Source organism: Oncorhynchus gorbuscha, linkage group LG26 (assembly GCF_021184085.1).
Source record: "Oncorhynchus gorbuscha isolate QuinsamMale2020 ecotype Even-year linkage group LG26, OgorEven_v1.0, whole genome shotgun sequence".
Taxonomy (NCBI): Eukaryota; Metazoa; Chordata; class Actinopteri; order Salmoniformes; family Salmonidae; genus Oncorhynchus; species Oncorhynchus gorbuscha.
The window spans coordinates 12,642,108-12,660,390 of record NC_060198.1 but is presented as its reverse complement, the minus strand read 5'-3'; the positions used below and the strand labels follow the sequence as shown (position 1 = coordinate 12,660,390).

Below are 18,283 nucleotides of genomic sequence, written 5' to 3'. Positions count from 1 at the left end.
GAGAACAAGAGAGAAAGCAAAAGAGAGAAAGAGAGAGAGCGACAGAGAGAGCGACAGAGAGAGTTACAGAGAGAACAAGAGAGAAAGCAACAGAGAGAATGAGAGAGAGAGCGACAGAGAGAGCGACAGAGTTACAGAGAGAACAAGAGAGAAAGCAACAGAGAGAACGAGAGAGAGAGAGAGAGTTACAGAGAGAACAAGAGAGAAAGCAACAGAGAGAATGAGAGAGAGAGCGACAGAGAGAGCGACAGAGTTACAGAGAGAACAAGAGAGAAAGCAACAGAGAGAAGAGAGAGAGAGAGAGAGTTACAGAGAGAACAAGAGAGAAAGCAACAGAGAGAATGAGAGAGAGAGCGACAGAGAGAGCGACAGAGAGTTACAGAGAGAACAAGAGAGAAAGCAACAGAGAGAGCAAGAGAGAGAGAGAGAGAGAGAGTTACAGAGAGAACAAGAGAGAAAGCAAAAGAGAGAATGACAGAGAGAGCGAGAGAGAAAGCAACAGAGAGAATGAGAGAGCGAGAGAGAGAGAGAGATGTATAAGTACACGCTCTTTGCTCTGCTCAACTTTTATTAGCATTGTTAAGTCATCCAGTCAGATGTTACGGTACGGAGTTTTACCCTCAGGTTGTTTGAGATGACACTGATGTTGTTCTCTGTCTGTCAACGACACAGTGTGGGATCACAGAGCAGCCCCAATGTATGTTTCTCACTTTGTATGATTGTGTCTTTTCGGTCTGTGTGTGTGGCCAGGTTCCAGCCAGCAGGCCTGGTAGAGAGGATCCAGGCTATAGCTCAGAACGTGTCCAACATGGCGGTCAGAGTGGAACAGATCCTCCAGAACAGCATGGCCGCCGGCAGAGGTACTATTTCATAACACTAAACATTACACACTGGGTTATTGCTGTGCAATACATATGGAACTGCCCATGCCTTATTCACATCATTGGGGGGGCCCAAACATGACTTTCTATGAACATTGCACGGTTCCAGCAACTATGGTGACAACTATGGTGACAACTATGGTGACAACTATGGTGGACGGCTAACTGGGCCAGCTCAGTGCATCTTGGCTTGGCTTTGGTCGGGTTTGTCTCAAGCAGCGTGAACCGTTGTCATCCTCGCCGGGTAGTCAGAACACCAATTCCAACCGTTTTTTCGAACGGCAATACACTACCCGTCAGACCCTCGCCCCTCAGTTCTCAAACACGAGCGGCCCGCTCAAAGTGCCACAGGACAAGTGATTCGCGTATGAAAGGAGTTGGTGGTGTGGGAAATAACAGTGAGATCTACCCGGAGAGAACAAGTCAACAGTGCAGCCAGACGTCTTTCTTTACTCCCGTCTCCATTCTATCGCTTTTCCCTCCACTGCTGTTGACTTCTTCTGTCCAACTCCTCCTTTTTTTGAATCAAATCTGAAATAATTCTGCTACCGGCACAGTTGATGCCGATTGCGTTGGAATCACACACACAGGAAAACACAAGGGAACTCGATCGACAGTCCTTAATCAGCTCTTCTTCCCTCCTCCTCCCTCTCCTCAACCAACAGCAAAAGTCGTTACCGGAGGCAATTAGTCTTATCTCCCTTTGCTTTCACGGCGAGGACGTGAGGGCAGAACCACAACCGCTTTTATTAATCACAGATGAAGACATACCACACTCGGACTTTATTGTGCGTTTCGACTCGGGCGCAGCGGTGATTCATCGAGAGAGAGAGAGAGAGAGAGAGAGAGAGAGAGAGAGAGAGAGAGAGAGAGAGAGAGAGAGAGAGAGAGAGAGAGAGAGAGAGAGAGAGAGAGAGAGAGAGAGAGAGAGAGAGAGAGAGAGAGAGAGAGAGAGAGAGAGAGAGAGAGAGAGAGAGAGAGAGAGAGAGAGAGAGAGAGAGAGAGAGAGAGAGAGAGAGAGAGAGGTAGGGATGGAGAAAGGGAGGTAGATGGAGAAAGAGAGAGAGAGAGAGAGAGAGAGAGAGAGAGAGAGAGAGAGAGAGAGAGAGAGAGAGAGAGAGAGAGAGAGAGAGAGAGAGAGAGAGAGAGAGAGAGAGAGAGAGAGAGAGAGAGAGAGAGAGAGGAAGTTGGAATTCGCACCTCTCTCTCTCCCAGCTGCCGCTTTTTTAGTTTTTGCGGGGGCCTCGAGTCTCGCGGGGGCCTCAAGTTTTTAAAATCTAATTAGTCCGCTGCACATTTAATACGGCGACGGTTATTATTATTGGAATCAAAAGGAAGGCGTTGAAATCTTTTGTGTCGCTGGGAAATGTGTGTGGCGGGTTTGAGAGGAGAGAAGCTTGAGGGAGGGAGTGACTGAGACAGACAGAGACAAAGCTTTCATCAGACCACATGGAAGCTGTCAGAGAATGTTTTGTTCCAGAGAGAGGACTATATAGAGAGAGCGAGAGAGATCTGGGGGGGAAAAAAGAGGTAGGGGGAGATAGATAGAGAGAGTGGGAGTGAGGGAGGGAGAGGAAGCAGGAAATAGGAAGGAGAGAGAGCGACGGCGAGAGAGAGAGAGAGAGAGAGAGAGAGAGAGAGAGAGAGGCCGAGTACATGACCTAAACCTCATCAATTTAACTTCCCGTCTTCTCCCATCCATACTGCTGGAACTTTGAGTTTCAACTGCAGTCTCTCTTCCTGGCTGTAGGTCCCCAGCTGCAGGGAGGCAGTTAGCCAACTCAATGGACCAAATAATGCAGTGAGTGCAGCGTGAGTGAGCGGATACACATTGTACCGTTAGTCCAGGAGGGATGGCAGCACTGACGAGGGGTTGTGTTTCCGTACTCCGCGGTGAACAGTGTGCGCCAAGGCAGGCCGGATGTTGCATGGGAACTGATGGCGCATGCGGTTTGCTGAAAAGGTTGTTAAATGTCTGTTTTAAGGATGTCTCTTCACAGGACAAGTATCATGTTGCTTCACAAGGTGATGCAGGCATGGATATACACGGTGGTTCTTCCTTTAGAAGTGTTGAGCTAATGCCGCGACCGGTTGTGATAGATGGTGGCAGGTTGTGGTAAATTGCGCCGTTCTGGCAACAGCGGCTGACACTTAAATCGCGTGCCGTATAATTCTGCGGCACTTTGCAGGCTGTGCTGCAGTACGCCGCAACTTTTAAAGGAAGAACCACTGTAAGGCTTTAAAGAGTCTATATGACTATCGTGTGTGTGTTCTATATCTCCACAGTGTGTAACTATGAGGTGTGTGTTCTATGTCTCCATAGTGTGTATCTATGATGTGTGTGTTCTATATCTCCACAGTGTGTAACTATGATGTGTGTGTTCTATGTCTCCATAGTGTGTATCTATGATGTGTGTGTTCTATATCTCCACGGTGTGTATCTATGATAATAATAATAATATGCCATTTAGCAGACGCTTTTATCCAAAGCGACTTACAGTCATGTGTGCATACATTCTACGTATGGGTGGTCCCGGGAATCGAACCCACTACCCTGGCGTTACAAGCGCCATGCTCTACCAACTGAGCTACAGAACCACTTGATGTGTGTGTTCTATATCACCATAGTGTGTATCTATGATGTGTGTCTGTTCTATCTATGATGTGTGTGTTCTATATCTCCACAGTGTGCAACTATGATGTGTGTGTTCTATCTATGGTGTGTGTGTTCTATATCTCCACGGTGTGTATCTATGATGTGTGTGTTCTATATCTCCACAGTGTGTATCTATGATGTGTGTGTTCTATATCACCATAGTGTGTATCTATGATGTGTGTCTGTTCTATCTATGATGTGTGTGTTCTATATCTCCACAGTGTGCAACTATGATGTGTGTGTGTGTTCTATCTATGGTGTGTGTGTTCTATATCTCCACGGTGTGTATCTATGATGTGTGTGTTCTATCTCCACGGTGTGTATCTATGATGTGTGTGTTCTATATCACCATAGTGTGTATCTATGATGTGTGTCTGTTCTATCTATGATGTGTGTGTTCTATATCTCCACAGTGTGTATCTATGATGTGTGTGTTCTATATCTCCACGGTGTGTATCTATGATGTGTGTGTTCTATATCACCATAGTGTGTATCTATGATGTGTGTGTTCTATATCACCATAGTGTGTATCTATGATGTGTGTCTGTTCTATCTATGATGTGTGTGTTCTATATCTCCACAGTGTGTATCTATGATGTGTGTGTTCTATATCTCCACGGTGTGTATCTATGATGTGTGTGTTCTATATCTCCACGGTGTATATCTATGATGTGTGTTCTATGTCTCCATAGTGTGTATCTATGATGTGTGTGTTCTATATCTCCACGGTGTGTATCTATGATGGGTGTATTCTATATCTCCACGGTGTATATCTATGATGTGTGTTCTATGTCTCCATAGTGTGTATCTATGATGTGTGTGTTCTATATCTCCACGGTGTGTATCTATGATGTGTGTGTTCTATATCACCATAGTGTGTATCTATGATGTGTGTGTGTTCTATCTATGATGTGTGTGTTCTATATCTCCACAGTGTGCAACTATTATGTGTGTGTGTGTGTTCTATCTATGATGTGTGTGTTCTATATCTCCAAGTGAGCAACTATGATGTGTGTGTGTGTGTGTGTTCTATCTATGGTGTGTGTGTTCTATATTTCCATAGTGTGTATCTACAGTGGAGAGAACAAGTATTTGACACACTGCCGATTTTGCAGGTTTCCCTACATACAAAGCATGTAGAGGTCTGTAATTTTTTTTAATCAAAGGTACACTTCAACTGTGAGAGACAGAATCTAAAACAAAAATCCAGAAAATCACATTGTATGATTTTTAAGTAATTAATTTGCATTTTATTGCATGACATAAGTATTTGAACACCTACCAACCAGTAAGAATTCCGGCTCTCACAGACCTGTTAGTTTTTCTTTAAGAAGCCCTCCTGTTCTCCACTCATTACCTGTATTAACTGCACCTTTTTGAACTCGTTCCCTGTATAAAAGACACCAGTCCACACACTCAATCAAACAAACAGACTCCGACCTCTCCACAATGGCCAAGACCAGAGAGCTGTGTAAGGACATCAAGCCGGAATTCTTACTGGTTGGTAGGTGTTCAAATACTTATGTCATGCAATAAAATGCAAATTAATTACTTGAAAATCATACAATGTGATTTTCTGGATTCTTGTTTTAGATTCCATCTCTCACAGTTGAAGTGTACCTATGATAAAAAATTACAGACCTCTACATGCTTTGTAAGTAGGAAAACCTGCAAAATCGGCAGTGTATCAAATACTTGTTCTCCCCACTTTATGTGTGTGTTCTATATCTCCACAGTGTTCTGCTATGATGTGTGTGTTCTATATCTCCACAGTGTTCTACTATGATGTGTGTGTTCTATATCTGCACAGTGTTCTACTATGATGTGTGTGTTCTATATCTGCACAGTGTTCTACTATGATGTGTGTGTTCTATATCTCCACAGTGTTCTACTATGATGTGTGTGTTCTATATCTCCACAGTGTTCTACTATGATGTGTGTGTTCTGTCTCCACAGTGTTCTGCTATGCTGTGTGTGTTCCGTCTCCGCAGTGTGTAACTATGATGTGTGTGTTCTATATCTCCACAGTGTTCTGCTATGCTGTGTGTGTTCTATGTCTCCGCAGTGTGTAACTATGCTGTGTGTGTTCTATCTCTCCGCAGTGTTCTACTATGATGTGTGTGTTCAATATCTCCACAGTGTTCTGTCTCCGCAGTGTGTAACTATGATGTGTGTGTCTCTTCTCTTCGGCAGTGAGAGACGGCTCATCAGGCCAGTGTGAGGTACCCAGAGATCCCCGCTACCCAGACTGCCCTGGCAAAGTGGATGTGAGTTTCTCTCTGTCTATCTCGCTAGGCTATAAGAGATTCCCCTGATATCTTATAACCAATGTTCCCTATAAGCTCCCCAGGACTGCCGTGCAGAATAAATATCAGGCCGCGTACAGAAGCACGAGATTGAACTTCCCTCAACTTTATAAAGTTTCCCCCCCTCAATGTTTCCCTTTACTGTGGGAATTGTGATCGGATCAAAGCAATATTAGCCACTTTCAATGCAACATTCAGTAATAAACCAGAGAGAGTGACTAAATCATTCAATATGGTTACTGGTCTATCTGATCATAATCTGACACTTATAGCCAGAAAGCTGTCTAAGAGCAGGTTTAACCTCTCTACTGTTAGAAGGCCGGATCAACTAAGAACACCTAAGAGTGAATTAAGCTATTTTGAAAACGCAATTAAGGGAATGAACTGGAATGATCTCTTGTCCTATACAGACGTGGAAGCTGATAGTCAGGTTTTTCTATCCACAATCCAGACTACAATAAATGGTTTCCTAAAGAAAATCAAATCCAAACCTGGCCAAAAGAGCACTCTTTTGAAATCTGGAAATTGATGAAAGAACGAGATTCTGCTCTAAAAATAGCCCTAAGATCCAAATTAGAGCATGACAGACGTAGCTTTACCATGTTGAGAAATAAGGTGATGAAAGAAATGAGACAGGCCAAGGCAAACTTTTTTATTTACATAACTGGTGAAGCAAAGGGAAATTCTAAACTAATCTGGGAGAATGTAAAAACGTTAAAAGGGAAAGACCATAGTAACACTGCAAAAAGACTAGAAATCATGGTGAATAACAATCTAACACAGGATGCAGTCGAAATAGCAATAGCCTTCAATTCCTACTTTATTGACTCTGTCAGTGTACTGACACAGAACCCCTCCACTGGTTTCTTGGGCTCAGTGCTAGTAAATGATGCTCAACCTGTCTTCATCATAAGGGAGGTTTCTGAATCAAAGGTGAACAAGGTGATTAGCTCACTAAAGAACTCTAAAGCCAAAGATGTTTGGGATGGACTCTACCTTTCTTAAAAACTACAAAGAGTCACTCATTGGCCCCATTACTAAGGTCACCAACACATCTATTGATCTCGGGGTGTTTCCAAGGGCATGGAAGTCGGCCATAATAACGGCCGTCTTTAAATCAGGCGACTCTACTAACGTGAGTAACTACAGGTCCATTAGTATACTACCTGTGGTGTCAAAGGTTGTTGAAAAGTGTGTAGCAGAACAACTGATTGCCCACCTCAACAACAGCCCCTTCACATGACACCCCATGCAGTTCAGAGCGAAACACTCCACGGAAACGGCCAACTGCTTTCTTCTGGAAAGTTGTTGGGGATGTGTTTCTGGACCTAAGGAAAGCTTTTGATACTGTTAACCATGCGATTCTAATCACAAAATTGTCCGAGTTCAACTTTTCCCCTGATGCCTTGAGATGGATGAAATCATACCTTGAAGGCAGAACTCAGTGTGTCAGAGTGAGCAATGAGCTGTTTCCCACTCTTAGCTATTTTAGTCAATAAGATTCTTGCTACGTAGCTTAACTTTCTGAACATTCGAGACGTGTAGTCCACTTGTCATTCCAATCTCCTTTGCATTAGCGTAGCCTCTTCTGTAGCCTGTCAACTATGTGTCTGTTTATCCCTGTTCTCTCCTCTCTGCACAGACCATACAAACGCTCCTCACCGCGTGGCCGCGGCCACCCTACTCTGGTGGTCCCAGCGCGCACGACCCACGTGGAGTTCCAGGTCTCCGGTAGCCTCTGGAACTGCCAATCTGCGGTCAACAAGGCAGAGTTCATCTCAGCCTATGCCTCCCTCCAGTCCCTCGACTTCTTGGCACTGACGGAAACATGGATCACCACAGACAACACTGCTACTCCTACTGCTCTCTCTTCGTCCGCCCACGTGTTCTCGCACACCCCGAGAGCGTCTGGTCAGCGGGGTGGTGGCACCGGGATCCTCATCTCTCCCAAGTGGTCATTCTCTCTTTCTCCCCTTACCCATCTGTCTATCGCCTCCTTTGAATTCCATGCTGTCACAGTTACTAGCCCTTTCAAGCTTAACATCCTTATCATTTATCGCCCTCCAGGTTCCCTCGGAGAGTTCATCAATGAGCTTGATGCCTTGATAAGCTCCTTTCCTGAGGACGGCTCACCTCTCACAGTTCTGGGCGACTTTAACCTCCCCACGTCTACCTTTGACTCTTTCCTCTCTGCCTCCTTCTTTCCACTCCTCTCCTCTTTTGACCTCACCCTCTCACCTTCCCCCTACTCACAAGGCAGGCAATACGCTCGACCTCATCTTTACTAGATGCTGTTCTTCCACTAACCTCACTGCAACTCCCCTCCAAGTCTCCGACCACTGCCTTGTATCCTTTTCCCTCTCGCTCTCATCCAACACCTCCCACACTGCCCCTACTCGGATGGTATCGCGCCGTCCCAACCTTCGCTCTCTCTCCCCCGCTACTCTCTCCTCTTCCATCCTATCATCTCTTCCCTCCGCTCAAACCTTCTCCCACCTATCTCCTGATTCTGCCTCCTCAACCCTCCTCTCCTCCCTCTCTGCATCCCTTGACTCTCTATGTCCCCTATCCTCCAGGCCGGCTCGGTCCTCCCCTCCCGCTCCGTGGCTCGATGACTCATTGCGAGCTCACAGAACAGGGCTCCGGGCAGCCGAGCGGAAATGGAGGAAAACTCGCCTCCCTGCGGACCTGGCATCCTTTCACTCCCTCCTCTCTACATTTTCCTCCTCTGTCTCTGCTGCTAAAGCCACTTTCTACCACGCTAAATTCCAAGCATCTGCCTCTAACCCTAGGAAGCTCTTTGCCACCTTCTCCTCCCTCCTGAATCCTCCGCCCCCTCCCCCCCCCCTCCTCCCTCTCTGCAGATGACTTCGTCAACCATTTTGAAAAGAAGGTCGACGACATCCGATCCTCGTTTGCTAAGTCAAACGACACCGCTGGTTCTGCTCACACTGCCCTACCCTGTGCTCTGACCTCTTTCTCCCTCTCTCTCCAGATGAAATCTCGCGTCTTGTGACGGCCGGCCGCCCAACAACCTGCCCGCTTGACCCTATCCCCTCCTCTCTTCTCCAGACCATTTCCGGAGACCTTCTCCCTTACCTCACCTCGCTCATCAACTCATCCCTGACCGTTGGCTACGTCCCTTCCGTCTTCAAGAGAGCGAGAGTTGCACCCCTTCTGAAAAAACCTACACTCGATCCCTCCGATGTCAACAATTACAGACCAGTATCCCTTCTTTCTTTTCTCTCCAAAACTCTTGAACGTGCCGTCCTTGGCCAGCTCTCCCGCTATCTCTCTCTGAATGACCTTCTTGATCCAAATCAGTCAGGTTTCAAGACTAGTCATTCAACTGAGACTGCTCTCCTCTGTATCACGGAGGCGCTCCGCACTGCTAAAGCTAACTCTCTCTCCTCTGCTCTCATCCTTCTAGATCTATCGGCTGCCTTCGATACTGTGAACCATCAGATCCTCCTCTCCACCCTCTCCGAGTTGGGCATCTCCGGCGCGGCCCACGCTTGGATTGCGTCCTACCTGACAGGTCGCTCCTACCAGGTGGCGTGGCGAGAATCTGTCTCCTCACCACGCGCTCTCACCACTGGTGTCCCCCAGGGCTCTGTTCTTGGCCCTCTCCTATTCTCGCTATACACCAAGTCACTTGGCTCTGTCATAACCTCACATGGTCTCTCTTATCATTGCTATGCAGACGACACACAATTAATCTTCTCCTTTCCCCCTTCTGATGACCAGGTGGCGAATCGCATCTCTGCATGTCTGGCAGACATATCAGTGTGGATGACGGATCACCACCTCAAGCTGAACCTCGGCAAGACGGAGCTGCTCTTCCTCCCGGGGAAGGACTGCCCGTTCCATGATCTCGCCATCACGGTCGACAACTCCATTGTGTCCTCCTCCCAGAGCGCCAAGAACCTTGGCGTGATCCTGGACAACACCCTGTCGTTCTCAACTAACATCAAGGCGGTGGCCCGTTCCTGTAGGTTCATGCTCTACAACATCCGCAGAGTACGACCCTGCCTCACACAGGAAGCGGCGCAGGTCCTAATCCAGGCACTTGTCATCTCCCGTCTGGATTACTGCAACTCGCTGTTGGCTGGGCTCCCTGCCTGTGCCATTAAACCCCTTCAACTCATCCAGAACGCCGCAGCCCGTCTGGTGTTCAACCTTCCCAAGTTCTCTCACGTCACCCCGCTCCTCCGTTCTCTCCACTGGCTTCCAGTTGAAGCTCGCATCCGCTACAAGACCATGGTGCTTGCCTACGGAGCTGTGAGGGGAACGGCACCTCAGTACCTCCAGGCTCTGATCAGGCCCTACACCCAAACAAGGGCACTGCGTTCATCCACCTCTGGCCTGCTCGCCTCCCTACCACTGAGGAAGTACAGCTCCCGCTCAGCCCAGTCAAAACTGTTCGCTGCCCTGGCCCCCCCAATGGTGGAACAAACTCCCTCACGACGCCAGGACAGCGGAGTCAATCACCACCTTCCGGAGACACCTGAAACCCCACCTCTTTAAGGAATACCTAGGATAGGTTAAGTAATCCCTCTCACCCCACCCCCCCCCCCTAAGTTTTAGATGCACTATTGTTAAGTGACTGTCCCACTGGATGTCATAAGGTGAATGCACCAATTTGTAAGTCGCTCTGGATAAGAGCGTCTGCTAAATGACTTAAATGTAAATGTAAAATGTGGGCGTGCCCCAAGGGTCAATACTGGGGCCCCTCCTGTTCAGCCTGTACATTAATAATCTGCCTTCTGTCTGTACTGGGTCTGAAGTTCAAATGTATGCAGATGATACAGTGATATATGTGCAAAGAGCAAACAACAAGCTGCACAAGAACTCACTATTGTAATGGTCCAGGTTACAAAGTGGCTCAGTGACTCGTGTTTGCATCTCAATGTGAAAAAAACTGTTTGCATGTTCTTCACAAAGAGGGTGTAACGGCTTTCTTCCGTGGACAAAGGAGAGGACCAAAGCGCAGCGTGGTTCGTGTTCATCAGGTTTAATAAAGACGGTAACCGTGAACACTACAAAATACAAAACAACAAATGTGAAAAACCGAAACAGTTCTGTCTGGTGCAGACACACGAAGACAGAAGACAACCACCCACCAAAACCCAACACAAAACAGGCTACCTAAATATGGTTCCCAATCAGAGACAATGACTAACACCTGCCTCTGATTGAGAAACATATCAGGCCAAACATAGAAACGGGAAAACTAGACACACAACATAGAATGCCCACTCAGCTCACGTCCTGACCAACACTAAAACAAAGAAACACAAAATAACTATGGGCAGAGTGTGACAGAGGGCAACAAATGCTACTGAGGAAGATGTCTATGTGTCAGGGGAGAAGCTCCAGGTAGTATCTGATTTTAAGTATCTTGGCATCATACTTGATTCCAACCTCTCTTTTAAAAAGCATGTGAAGAAGGTCATTCAAATCACCAAATTCAACCTAGCTAATTTCCGATTTATATGAAATTGTTTGACTACAGAGGTAGAAAAAATGTACTTCAAATCTATGATACTCCCCCACTTAACATACTGCTTGACTAGTTGGGCCCAAGCTTGCTGTACAACATTAAAACCCATCCAGTCTGTCTGCAAACAGGCTCTCAAAGTGCTTGATAGGAAGCCCAATAGCCACCATCACTGTTACATCCTTAGAAAGCATGAGCTCCTGAGTTGGGAAAATCTTGTGCAATACACCGAAGCATGTCTTGTATTCAAGATCCTAAATGGCCTGGCTCCCCTCCACTCAGTATTTTTTCTAAACAGAAAACCCAAACATATGGCAGCAGATCCACAAGGTCTGCCATGAGAGGTGACTGTATAGTTCCCCTAAGGAAAAGCACCTTTAGTAAATCCGTTGTCTCTGTGAGAGCTTCCCATGTCTGGAATACACTGCCATCAGACACACATAACTGCACCACATATCACACTTTCACAAAATGCTTGAAGACATGGCTAAAGGTCAATCAGATTCGTGAACATGGTCCCTAGCTGTGTGTTGCCGCTTTCCATATCTGTTGTCTGTAGATTGTGAAGTGTGGAAACACTTTGTTGCTTTTATGAATTTTGTCTTGCTGCTTTTTGTTCAACGTTGCTCTGTCTGTATGCTACATCTTGCTTGTCCTATGTTGCTCTGTCTGTTTACGGCATGAGCGGACTATGATTACGGCATGAGCGGACTATGTTTACGGCATGAGCGGACTTGTCATGCTGGTAAAAGAGGACCCAAAAGCGACTTAACAGAAGCAGAGTTTAATAATGTTCAAAACGGAATAACTGACATCCTCTAGAATTGTAGAGGGGAAAACAACTGGAGAAGCGGCCACAGACTGCAGGTCGCTTCGGGTAGGCGCAGGCCGTAGTCGACTGAGACACCTGCTCACACGCAGCGTCTGATGAAGGCACAAAACACGACAGAACAGGGTGATACACAATCACGGCAAAAAACACGACAGGACAGGGCGAAACGCAATCACAGCATGGAATATACAATATAAGGAACCGACGGAACAGGAACGGATTACAAAGGAATAAATAGGGAATCTAATCAGGGGAAAGGATCGGGAACAGGTGTGGGAAGACTAAATGATGATTAGGGGAATAGGAACAGCTGGGAGCAGGAACGGAACGACAGAGAGAAGAGAGAGCGAGAGAGTGAGAGAGGGAGGGGGAGAGAGAGGGATAGAACCAAACAAGACCAGCAGAGGGAAACGAATAGCATGGGGAGCACAGGGACAAGACATGACAATAAATGACAAACATGACAGTACCCCCACTCACCGAGCGCCTCCTGGCGCACTCGAGGAGGAATCCTGGCGGCAACGGAGGAAATCATCGATGAGCGAACGGTCCAGCACGTCCCGAGACGGAACCCAACTCCTCTCCTCAGGACCGTAACCCTCCCAATCCACTAGGTATTGGTGACCCCGTCCCCGAGAACGCATGTCCATAATTTTATGTACCTTGTAAATAGGTGCGCTCTCGACAAGGACGGGAGGGGGGGAGGGAAGACGAAGGGGGGTGCGAAGAAAGGGCTTAACACAGGAGACATGGAAGACAGGATGGACGCGACGAAGATGTCGCGGAAGAAGCAGTCGCACAGCGACAGGATTGACGACCTGGGAGACACGGAACGGACCAATGAACCGCGGAGTCAACTTACGAGAAGCTGTCGTAAGAGGAAGGTTGCGAGTGGAAAGCCACACTCTCTGGCCGCAACAATACCTTGGACTCTTAATCCTGCGTTTATTGGCGGCTCTCACCGTCTGTGCCCTGTAACGGCAAAGTGCAGACCTCACCCTCCTCCAGGTGCGCTCACAACGTTGGACAAACGCTTGAGCGGAGGGAACGCTGGACTCGGCAAGCTGGGATGAGAACAGAGGAGGCTGGTAACCCAGACTACTCTGAAACGGAGATAACCCGGTAGCAGACGAAGGAAGCGAATTGTGAGCGTATTCTGCCCAGGGAGCTGTTCTGCCCAAGACGCAGGGTTTCTGAAAGAAAGGCTGCGTAGTATGCGACCAATCGTCTGATTGGCCCTCTCTGCTTGACCGTTAGACTGGGGATGAAACCCGGAAGAGAGACTGACGGACGCACCAATCAAACGACAGAACTCCCTCCAAAACTGTGACGTGAATTGCGGACCTCTGTCTGAAACGGCGTCTAACGGGAGGCCATGAATTCTGAATACATTCTCAATAATGATTTGTGCCGTCTCCTTAGCGGAAGGAAGTTTAGCGAGGGGAATGAAATGTGCCGCCTTAGAGAACCTATCGACAACCGTCAGAATCACAGTCTTCCCCGCAGACAAAGGCAGACCGGTAATGAAGTCTAAGGCAATGTGAGACCATGGTCGAGAAGGAATGGGGAGCGGTCTGAGACGACCGGCAGGAGGAGAGTTACCCGACTTAGTCTGCGCGCAGTCCGAACAGGCAGCCACGAAACGGCGCGTGTCACGCTCCTGAGTCGGCCACCAAAAGCGCTGGCGAATAGACGCAAGAGTGCCTCGAACACCGGGATGACCCGCTAACTTGGCAGAGTGAGCCCACTGAAGAACAGCCAGACGAGTGGGAACAGGAACGAAAAGGAGGTTACTAGGACAAGCGCGGCGACGCAGTGTGCGTGAGTGCTTGCTTAACCTGTCTTTCAATTCCCCAGACTGTTAACCCGACAACACGCCCATAAGGAAGAATCCCCTCGGGATCAGTAGAAGCCACAGAAGAACTAAACAGACGGGATAAGGCATCAGGCTTGGTGTTCTTGCTACCCGGACGGTAAGAAATCACAAACTCGAAACGAGCGAAAAACAACGCCCAACGAGCTTGACGGGCATTAAGTCGTTTGGCAGAACGGATGTACTCAAGGTTCTTATGGTCTGTCCAAACGACAAAAGGAACGGTCCCCCTCCAACCACTGTCGCCATTCGCCTAGGGCTAAGCGGATGGCGAGCAGTTCACGGTTACCCACATCATAGTTGCGCTCAGATGGCGACAGGCGATGAGAAAAATAAGCGCAAGGATGAACCTTATCGTCAGACTGGAAGCGCTGGGATAGAATGGCTCCCACGCCTACCTCTGAAGCGTCAACCTCGACAATGAATTGTCTAGTGACGTCAGGAGTAACGAGGATAGGAGCGGACGTAAAACGTTCTTTTAGAAGATCAAAAGCTCCCTGGGCGGAACCGGACCACTTAAAACACGTCTTGACAGAAGTAAGAGCTGTGAGAGGGGCAGCAACTTGACCGAAATTACGAATGAAACGCCGATAGAAATTAGCGAAACCTAAAAAGCGCTGCAACTCGACACGTGACCTTGGAACGGGCCAATCACTGACAGCTTGGACCTTAGCGGAATCCATCTGAATGCCTTCAGCGGAAATAACAGAACCGAGAAAAGTAACGGAGGAGACATGAAAAGAGCACTTCTCAGCCTTTACGTAGAGACAATTCTCTAAAAGGCGCTGTAGAACACGTCGAACGTGCTGAACATGAATCTCGAGTGACGGAGAAAAAATCAGGATATCGTCAAGATAGACAAAAACAAAAATGTTCAGCATGTCTCTCAGAACATCATTAACTAATGCCTGAAAAACAGCTGGCGCATTGGCGAGACCGAACGGCAGAACCCGGTACTCAAAATGCCCTAACGGAGTATTAAACGCCGTTTTCCACTCGTCCCCCTCTCTGATGCGCACGAGATGGTAAGCGTTACGAAGGTCCAACTTAGTAAAGCACCTGGCTCCCTGCAGAATCTCGAAGGCTGATGACATAAGGGGAAGCGGATAACGATTCTTAACCGTTATGTCATTCAGCCCTCGATAATCCACGCAGGGGCGCAGAGTACCGTCCTTCTTCTTAACAAAAAGAACCCCGCCCCGGCCGGAGAGGAAGAAGGCACTATGGTGCCGGCGTCAAGAGACACAGACAAATAATCCTCGAGAGCCTTACGTTCGGGAGCCGACAGAGAGTATAGTCTACCTCGAGGAGGAGTGGTCCCCGGAAGGAGATCAATACTACAATCATACGACCGGTGAGGAGGAAGGGAGTTGGCTCGGGAACGACTGAAGACCGTGCGCAGATCATGATATTCCTCCGGCACTCCTGTCAAATCGCCAGGTTCCTCCTGAGAAGTAGGGACAGAAGAAATGGGAGGGATGGCAGACATTAAACACTTCACATGACAAGAAACGTTCCAGGATAGGATAGAATTACTAGACCAATTAATAGAAGGATTATGACATACAAGCCAGGGGTGACCCAAAACAACAGGTGTAAACGGTGAACGGAAAATCAAAAAAGACATAGTCTCACTGTGGTTACCAGATACTGTGAGAGTTAAAGGTAGTGTCTCAAACTTGATACTGGGAAGATGACTACCATCTAAGGCAAACATGGGCGTAGGCCTGTCTAACGGTCTGAAAGGAATGTTATGTTTCCGAGCCCATGCTTCGTCCATGAAACAACCCTCAGCCCCAGAGTCAATCAAAGCACTGCATGTAGCACCGAACCGGTCCAGCGTAGATGGACCGACATAGTAGTACAAGATCTAGATGAAGGGACCTGAGTAGTAGCGCTCACCAGTAGCCCTCCGCTTACTGATGGGCTCTGGCCTCTTACTGGACATGAAATAACAAAATGTCCAGCAACTCCGCAATAGAGGCACAGGCGGTTGGTGATCCTCTGTTCCCTCTCCTTATTCGAGATGCGAATCCCTCCCAGCTGCATGGGCTCAGTCTCAAAGCCAGAGGAGGGAGATGGTTGCGATGCGGAGCAGGGAAACACCGTTGATGCGAGCTCTCTTCCACGAACCCGGTGACGAAGATCTACCCGTCGTTCTATGCGGATGGCGAGAGCAATCAAAGAGTCCACATCTGAAGGAACCTCCGGGAAAGAATCTCATCCTTAACCGCTGCGTGGAGTCCCTCCAGAAAACGAGCGAGCAGCGCCGGCTCGTTCCACTCACTAGAGGCAGCAAGAGTGCGAAACTCAATGGAATAATCCGTTATGGACCGTTCACCTTGGCATAAGGAAGCCAGGGCCCTAGAAGCCTCCTCACCAAAAACTGAACGGTCAAAAACCCGAATCATCTCCTCTTTAAAGTTCTGGAATCTGTTAGAGCAATCAGCCCTTGCCTCCCAGATAGCTGTGCCCCATTCTCGAGCCCGGCCAGTAAGGAGTGAAATGACGTAAGCAACCCGAGCTCTCTCTCTAGAGTATGTGTGGGGTTGGAGAGAGAACACAATCTCACACTGCGTGAGAAAGGAGCGGCACTCAGTGGGCTGCCCGGAGTAGCAAGGTGGGTTATTAACCCTGGGTTCTGGAGGCTCGGCAGGCCAGGGAGTAACAGGTGGCACGAGACGTAGACTCTGGAACTGTCCAGAGAGGTCGGAAACCTGAGCGGCCAGGTTCTCCACGGCATGGCGAGCAGCAGACAATTCCTGCTCGTGTCTGCCGAGCATGGCTCCTTGGAACTCGACGGCAGTGTAACGAGCGTCTGAAGTCGCTGGGTCCATTCCTTGGTCGGTTCCTTCTGTCATGCTGGTAAAAGAGGACCCAAAAGCGACTTAACAGAAGCAGAGTTTAATAATGTTCAAAACGGAATAACTGACATCCTCTAGAATTGTAGAGGGGAAAACAACTGGAGAAGCGGCCACAGACTGCAGGTCGCTTCGGGTAGGCGCAGGCCGTAGTCGACTGAGACACCTGCTCACACGCAGCGTCTGATGAAGGCACAAAACACGACAGAACAGGGTGATACACAATCACGGCAAAAAACACGACAGGACAGGGCGAAACGCAATCACAGCATGGAATATACAATATAAGGAACCGACGGAACAGGAACGGATTACAAAGGAATAAATAGGGAATCTAATCAGGGGAAAGGATCGGGAACAGGTGTGGGAAGACTAAATGATGATTAGGGGAATAGGAACAGCTGGGAGCAGGAACGGAACGACAGAGAGAAGAGAGAGCGAGAGAGTGAGAGAGGGAGGGGGAGAGAGAGGGATAGAACCAAACAAGACCAGCAGAGGGAAACGAATAGCATGGGGAGCACAGGGACAAGACATGACAATAAATGACAAACATGACAGGACTATGTTTACGGCATGAGCGGACTATGATTACGGCATGAGCGGACTATGTTTACGGCATGAGCGGACTATGATTACGGCATGAGCGGACTATGTTTACGGCATGAGCGGACTGTTTACGGCATGAGCGGACTATGTTTACGGCATGAGCGGACTATGTTTACGGCATGAGCGGACTATGTTTACGGCATGAGCGGACTATGTTTACGGCATGAGCGGACTATGATTACGGCATGAGCGGACTATGTTTACGGCATGAGCGGACTATGATTACGGCATGAGCGGACTATGATTACGGCATGAGCGGACTATGTTTACGGCATGAGCGGACTATGTTTACGGCATGAGCGGACTATGATTACGGCATGAGCGGACTATGTTTACGGCATGAGCGGACTATGATTACGGCATGAGCGGACTATGTTTACGGCATGAGCGGACTATGTTTACGGCATGAGCGGACTATGTTTACGGCATGAGCGGACTATGATTACGGCATGAGCGGACTATGATTACGGCATGAGCGGACTATGATTACGGCATGAGCGGACTATGTTTACGGCATGAGCGGACTATGATTACGGCATGAGCGGACTATGATTACGGCATGAGCGGACTATGATTACGGCATGAGCGGACTATGATTACGGCATGAGCGGACTATGATTACGGCATGAGCGGACTATGTTTACAGCATGAGCGGACTATGTTTACAGCATGAGCGGACTATGTTTACAGCATGAGCATGTTTTGAGATTAAAGAGGGAGCTGCATGTAGCCATGTGTGCGCATTTTGTTCATATCCTTTGCTAGTTA

General features: G+C 48.2%; 1 pseudogene; it reads left to right on the top strand.

The window, feature by feature from the left end:
- The window catches only part of LOC124016382, a 224,518-nt pseudogene that overhangs the window by 79,061 nt on the left and 127,174 nt on the right, over window positions 1-18,283 (top strand).